The following is an 8,455-nucleotide window of genomic DNA, read 5'->3' on the forward strand; positions in this document are numbered from 1 at the left end:
TACAGTGAATTATAAGTTAAATAACCTGTCTCTAAACAACTGTTGGAAAAATTACTTGTGGCATGCGCAAAGTAAATGTCCTAACCGAATTGCCAAAACTATAGTTTGTTATTAACAAGAAATTTGTGGAGTGGTTGAAAAATGAGTTTTAATGACTCCAACCTAAGTGTATGTAAAGTTCCGACTTCAACTGTACACTGCACAGGAGTTTGATGGCATCTTAATTGGGGAGGACGGGCTCATGGTTTCCATGTGTTTGATGCCATTCCATTTGCTCCGTTCCAGCTATTCGTATGAGCCGTCCTCCCCTCAGCAGCCTCCCCTGATACATTGATTACACCAAATATTAGGTACACCTACCGAATACTGAGTTAAACCCTTTAAAAGGCCACAATAAAATGTGTAGTTTTGTCACATCACACAATGCCACAGATGTCTCAAGTATTGAGGGAGCATGCAATTGGCATGCTGACTGCAGGAATGTCCTCTAGGGGTGTGGCCAGAGAATTCAATGTTCCTTTCGCTACCAAAAGCCACCTTAAAGGTCATTTTATGGAATTTGGCCTCACAGAGGCTGGTTATGGAGTTGTGTTGGCGAGCGGTTTGTTGACATCTGCAATCATCACCTCATGTTTCAACATGATAATGCATGGCCCCATGTCACAAGGATCTGTACACAATTCCTGGAAGCTGAAAATGTTTCAGTTATTCCATGGCCTGCATATACTCACCAGATATGTCATCCATTGAGCATGTTTGTGATGCTCTGGATCGACGTGTACAACAGAGTGTTCCAGTTCCCGCCAAATATTTAGCAACTTTGCACAGCCATTGAAGAGGAGTGGGACAACATTCCACAGGCCACAATCAACAGCCTGATCAACTCTATGTGAATGAGATGTTGCGTTGCATGAGGCAAATGGTGGACACATCAGACACTGACTGTTTTTCTGATCCACGCCCCTACTCTTTTTGTACATTATATACACAAAACCCCATAAAATTTGTGGATTCGGCTATTTCAACCACACCCGTTGCTAACAGGTGTTACCATTCAGCACACAGCCATGCAATCTCCATAGACAAACATTTGCAGTAGAATGGCCTTACTGCTCAGTGACTTTCAACATGGCACCGTCACAGGATGCCACCTTTCCAATAAGTCACTTCATCACATTTCTGCCCTGCTAGAACTGTAAGTGCTGTTATTGTGATGTGGAAATGTCTAGGAGCAACAACGGCTCAGCTGCGAAGTGGTAGGCCAAACAAGCTCACAGAACAGGACTATCGAGTGCTTAAGAGCGTAGCGTATAAAACACCTCTGTCCTCGGTTGCAACACTCACTACCTAGTTCCAAACTGACACCGGAAGCAACGTCAGCGCAATAACTGTTCGTCAAGAGCTTCATGATATGGGTTTCCATGGCCGAGCAGCCTCACACAAGCCTAAGATCCCCATGCGCAATGCCAAGCATCGGCTGGAGTGGTGTAAAGCTCGACTCTGGAACAGTGGCAACGTTCTCTGGAGTTACGAATCATACTTCACCATCTGGCAGTCCAACGGATGAATCTGGGTTTGGCGGATATCAGGACAACGCTGCCTGCCCCAATGATAGTTCCAACTGTAAAGTTTGGTGAAGGAGGAATAATGGTCTGGGGCTGTTTTTCATGGTTCGGTCTAGGCCCCTTAGTTCCTATAAAGGGAAATCTTAACGCTACAGGATACAATGACATTCTAGATGATTCTGTGCTTCCAACTTTGTGGCAAAAGTTTGTAGAAGGCCCTTTCCTGTTTCAGCATGACAATGACCCCATGCATAAACTGAGATCCATACAGAAATGGTTTGTCAAGATCTGTGTGGAAGAACTTGACTGGCCTTTGGGATGAATTGGAACGCCGACTGCGAGCCAGGCCTAATCGCCCAACATCAGTGCCCGACCTCACGAATACTCTTATAGCTGAATGGAAGCAAGTCCCCGCAGCAATGTTCCAACATCTAGTGGAAAGCCTTCCCAGAAGAGTGGAAGCTGTTATAGCATCAAAGAGGGGGACCAACTCCATATTAATGCCCATGATTTTGGAATGAGATACTCAATGAGCAGTATAGATATGAAGGTTCTTTCTCCATCTTCCTCACATTCCTCTCTCTCTCTCTGCCCATATGAATGTACAGTAATGCTTTTTAAGATTTATTAGTATTAAAATGTGCATATTTTTGCCAAAACGTAACAGCGGTAAAACTTTTATTTTCAAGGTTATAAAAAAAAAAAAATACAATGTTAACCTCAATTATAGTGAATATTGTAGGTTCAGCTACTGCAATGCATAGTCAGAAATGTTCAGGTTTATGTTGTGCAGCTTTGATGGGTGCACAGTTCAATCACATGTACAAAACAATACCTGTTTTATCCCCATGGAATAGTGTTTACTGGCTTGTTAAGGCAGTGTGCATATTGCAATGTTTAGATTAATTGAAAGAGGCTCACTTACACCACAATCAAACTCCAGCATTTTGGATAATATTTGTATTTTCTCATAATTGTCATTTAGTACCAATCAATTTATTTTCATACACAGACACTTGACGTAAAACTCATGCTAGCTTGCATATTCATGAATGTTCAAAAGTATATCAATTGTGCAAATAACTGTTAAAACTGCAATTTTTCAATTACAGAATGCCTCTAGTCAATTTGCCTATTCTGGCTACTGTGTGAGTATGCATTGATTGAATAAAGGTGTTTGCTGACCAATGCTTGTGATTTAACACCATCTTCAATCCCTACTTTAAACAGTTGCACCATTTTGCAGGGTGTCCATCATTCACTGTTCAAGAAATGACAGCAACGTGGGTGATGTTTCTCCAAACTGCCCCAAATGACATATCTGAGAGGTCCGTTTGGACTGTGAAGCACTACTCGTTTTTTGAGATCCGTTTCGAGAAGCTCTTAAAGTGCAAAGGCAATACTACTGTATTTCGAACACAATGTTCACTCACACCAGTCTATAGATAATCATTGCTCATGCTATTGTGGCCCTCAACAAGCTCTCCCCTATAATCATTGCTCATGCTATTGTGGCCCTCAACAAGCTCTCCCCTATAATCATTGCTCACGCTACAGTGCCCCTCCCAACAAGCTCTCCCCTACACTAATACACCCCTAGAGAGTGTCAGTGTGTCATCCATGATTACAGCCTGATGTCGGGTATGCTTCTATCTCTCCATCTGGAGACAGATTGGCGTTGCTGCACAGGAAAGGGAAAGGGAAAGGGAAAGGAGGGATACCTAGTCAGTTGTACAATGGAATGCATTCAACTGAAATGTGTCTTCAGTGGTCTCATTAAGTTCTTCTGACTGTTTGGATGAGCGATGAATGTGTCTCAGTGGTTTTCAAAAAGTAACTAATAACTGTTGGATGGACTGAAAATAAGAAACTCACGTACTCTGGAGAAACAGTTTCACGTACATATAGTGCCCCCAAAAAACAGTGTCGCGTACAAATAGTGCCCCCAAAAAAACAGTGTCACGTACAAATAGTGCCCCAGAGAAACTGTCATGGACAAATAGTGCCCTGGAGATATGGATGGTGTTAACAGATACACTACCGTTCAAAAGTTTGGGGTCACTTAGAAATGTCCTTGTTTTTGAAAGAAAAGCACGTTTCTTGTCCATTAAAGTAACATCAAATTGATCAGAAATACAGTGTAGACATTGTTAATGTTGTAAATGACTATTGCAGCTGGAAACGGCTGATTTTTATGGAATATCTACATAGGACGTACCGAGGTCCATTATCAGCAACCATTACTCCTGTGTTCCAATAGCACGTTGTGTTAGCTAATCCAAGTTTATAATTTTAAAAGGCTAATTGATCATTAGAAAACCCTTTTGCAATTATGTTAGCACAGCTGAAAACTGTTTTGCTGATTAAAGAAGCAATAAAACTGGCCTTCTTTAGACTAGTTGAGTATCTGGAGCATCAACATTTGTGGGTTCGATTACAGGCTCAAAATGGCCAGAAACAAAGAACTTTCTTCTGAAACTCGTCAGTCTATTCTTGTTCTGAGAAATGAAGGCTATTCCATGCGAGAAATTGCCAAGAAACTGAAGATCTCATACAACGCTGTGTACTACTCCCTTCACAGAACAGAGCAAACCGTCTCTAACCAGAATAGAAAGAGGAGTGGGAGGCCCCGGTGCACAACTGAGCAAGAGGACAAGTACATTAGAGTGTCTAGTTTGAGAAACAGACGCTTCACAAGTCCTCAACTGGCAGCTTCATTAAATAGTACCCGCAAAACACCAGTCTTAACGTCAACAGTGAAGAGGCGACTCCGGGATTCTGGACTTCTAGGAAGAGTTGCAAAGAAAAAGCCATATCTCAGACTGGTCAATAAAAAGGATTAAAATGGAGAAAAGACACAGACACTGGACAGAGGACCAACACTGTGGATGTTATGTTTATATTTTTGTTCAGTATAACAACAGACTTTCAGCACGCTTATTGGGAAAGGGAATTCAACACGTACGGCACTTAGACAAAGAAATTGATAATATGACGATTGCGGCAGCTGTTTTGTTCGACTTCAGTGCAGCTTTTGACATTATCAATCATAATCTGCTGCTGGGAAAAAAAACATGTTTTAATGCAGTGGCGATTTTTAGAATGACAATCTAGGTAGGGAAAACATATACAAATAAATTGTGGGATGCATGGCAGCAAAGCCACTACACAACACAACACTAAATATCACATTAGTTGCACTATAACGGTGACAAACGGTGCCCACAAACTGTTAGAGCCGACATAAAAGCTGTCCCAACAGCAGAGCTTTCCATTCAGCACCACGGAGTGAGTCCTTACCACCGCTACGCCTGGCTATCTGCGGAGCCTTGTCTGGCAGCGTCATTTACTGCCTTTAAAAAAACATATGGTCAAGTGCCACAAAGAGGGACATATGCAAATTACAATTGGCCCAGAAAAGAGCCGTACATGGCGAGCCAACATTGATAATATGCATGTCAATCTCTCCTGGCTCAGGGTGGAAGAAAGATTGACTGCGTCACTGCTTGTCTTTGTGAGAGGTATAGACATGTTGAAACCACCGAGCCGTCTGTTTAAGCGACTAACGCACGGCTCAGACAACCCTTCATGCCCAAGACGTGCCACCAGAACAGACTACGGGAAATGCACAGTACTACATAGTAGAGCCATGACTACATCATGAAACTCAGTCAAGCAGTGAAATCAGATTCAAAAACGGATAAAACGACAACTCATGGAACAGTGCGGACTATGACGAGACGCACAACGGCACACATGAGGCTAATGAGGATCCGGAATAAATACAAATGCAAAAAGGTGAATTAGTACTTAAGCTACTGTACATACAAGGAATTGTTTGTTTGTGTGTGTGTTATGCATGCATGTCTTGCAAACCTTCAGTTTGTTAGAGGTCCGTCCCGATGGTCAGGAAAACCGAGAAATGCAGCCATTGCTCAGCAACCTACTAGAGGAGCCTTCAGAGGTTAAAGAAGGCCCGGTGTAAGAGATAAAAAGAGAGAACGAGAGGGGGAGAGAGAGAGAGCCAGGGGTTGTGGAAGGGGGTTCATTTCCAATCAGCAAGATCGCTGTACATGCTGAACAGAGTTGAGTCTGAACATTTCACACACTAGAATCTAAGCCGGGCCTAACCTGGAAAAGAGGTAACAGTCGTGATTGCCGTGAATCCTTGAATTTGTCAAAACGATCTCGCTGTATTCCTCATCATAATTGTTTACTACCTCATATACTTCAGGTATACTAAAGGCCCCTGCTGGAGAAAACAGCTGCTCAATGCTTTCTGAGTCACAAGTGTGGGCATCCACATTGACTACAGTGCCGGAAGTGATTCTGAAAATGGTCCCATTGTTTTGTAGCAGCTTCCTCCAAATCGGAACGTTTGGCCTTGGTTGTGGTAAACCTCCCAAATGGCACTTCTGAAACTACTTGTGCCTCATACTCTTTGCTTGAGCCACGAAACACAGTTTGTCAGTTCTCAGTCTTCAAAAGCCTCATGGCATCCATCATCAGGAAGTGGAGGGATTTTAACCGGAAGTCACCATTGTAGACATTGACATTCCCACCCTGAGTTTCCACTCAATCGTTGAAAGTCTTTCGGAAATCCTCTCCCCCATGTCCATAAACCACAAATGCAGCCGTGTGTTCCTTGACACTTCCTGGGATTAACTTTGTACACTGCTTTGCCTCCCATGTAGCATGATATGCCATACTGACATTTAGCTCTGCTTTCAATAGACCCCCTTTTAGCATCTGCTCTAGACATTGAATATACTGGTCATCCACTGCATTAGGAGTCATGTCCATATTCTTTTCCACAGCAGTAACTTAAAGAATGGAGAGTAGTTAAACATTATTTCAACCCAGAGAAACTGGAAAACTACCCATGTGGGACCCAACTTTTCAATACAACAATCTAATTTAGCAATTTTGTGCCACCTGACCTTATATCAATATTTTCCATGACCGGTTGATTTTGGGAAAACATCCCTTCTTAGCCTTCTATCAATTGTTTTGTCTTAATAATTATAACTTTCCAATCAGGGCAATTGGCCTATATGGAAATGTTGAAATGAAATGTTTCTCACTGAAGAAATATGAGACGCCTATGCGTAACCATGGTAAAAACTGAAAGGGAACACTTTAGAGATTATGAGGAAATGATCAGAACAAAGGTGAGGACACAACAGTCAACCTGACACAATACAGAATACAACATTTTACTGAGAGAATATTTTGGGTCTTTCAGTGCTACATATCACCGATAAGAATTACCCAATTCAATCCAAACTCTGCACATAGCTTGTCCCACTCGTGATGAAGTGACAACTAAAACTTACCCCGCAGCAAGGAGGACCACTGTTAACACCATCCATTTCTGAACTCACATTTTCTTGTTTCCATTGTAGTGCAGTGGCGATGTTAGAATGTAAATCTTAAGTGGGGCAAACAAAACAAAAAGTGGGATGCATGCCAGCAAAGCCACTACACAACACTAAACAATGCATTAATTGCACTATAACGGTGACACACGGTGCCCACAAACTGTTAGGGCCTACATAAAGCTGTCCCAACAGCAGAGTCCCCACATCTTACCACTGCTACACCTGGCTATCAGCGGAGCCTTGTCTGGCAGCGAAACAGTTCATTCAGCCTCATTTACTGCCTTTAAAAAAACATAGCTGATATGGCTGACTTGCTTAAACAAATGTGGTTTCTATGGACAATTGACATGTACAAACTATGGCATAAGGGGATGACAAGCGGATAAGAGGCAATCCGTGATTTCGATTAAGACATTAATGAGTGAGCTAGGATGGACGTAGTCAAAATAACTATTTGTTCAGCACTTTTGAAATGTACAGCAACAGAATTCAGAACATGGGCCGTTCTTACAGTATTCTCCCTGTACACCAAGTCAGAACCGTTGGATAAATAAGGAGACATATAAGCAGACAATTAAAGTTCTTACAATATCCAATTATTATATTTCTCAAAAAGAGGTTATAGGCTACATGTGCACCACCAAGTCAGAACAGTCGGCGACATTAGCAGGTGAAAATATTACTAATTATTAGGGTGAGGCACATGAGCTACTAACAGCTTACTAGACAACTTAATATTACTTTCTTGGCTACAGTATACATATCTCCCTGGCATATTGCATCATTTATGCAGCAGCATACAAGACATTTTTGGACTCACCTTGTTGTGCTGTGCTCACTTGAACAGGAAGGTACCGCGGTGGTCCCCAAATTTTGTCATCAAACTTTGTCATCAAAGTCTGGCATTCTCTGGATTTAAGGTGCTTTCAAGACAACTGGGAACTAGAAGAAAAAAAAAGGTTGAATCATGATGACGTCAGTGATCTTCAGGTTATAGCTCTAGAAAGAGGCCCAAGTTCCAGATTTAGAATTCCAAATTGGTTGAAAGTTCAAAACGTATTTCCCCAGTCGTAGCTCGTTTTTCCCAGAGTTCCCAGTTGTCTTGAATTAACTAAAGTCAGATTTTGTAGTTCCGAGTTAACAGTTGTTTTGAGAGCGGGACAAATCATGCTTCATTGACTGTTTTTAATTTTAATATTGGAAAAGAGACCCTTAATCTTAGACTTGGTACAACACAGCCACTACACTGAATAGGAGGCTAACAATTTCTTTGCAATGCTTGCAGTTAGCCACTGATTCCTTCCAAACCACTCAGTGTTGAATTTGCGATTTCCAACTTGTTGTGAAATGTTTATGTCCAATGGCCGATGAGCACCGATATGTTATGTCTATAATTTCATTATTTCTCGTCATATAACAATGATTTAAAAAGGATTTGCCGATAGATTGTCGACTTGATTTATGAGGATGACTGCTATAATTAGAAAAAAAGGGGTGAGAAGTTGGAAC

Source organism: Oncorhynchus kisutch, linkage group LG12, assembly GCF_002021735.2.
Source record: "Oncorhynchus kisutch isolate 150728-3 linkage group LG12, Okis_V2, whole genome shotgun sequence".
Classification (NCBI taxonomy): domain Eukaryota; kingdom Metazoa; phylum Chordata; class Actinopteri; order Salmoniformes; family Salmonidae; genus Oncorhynchus; species Oncorhynchus kisutch.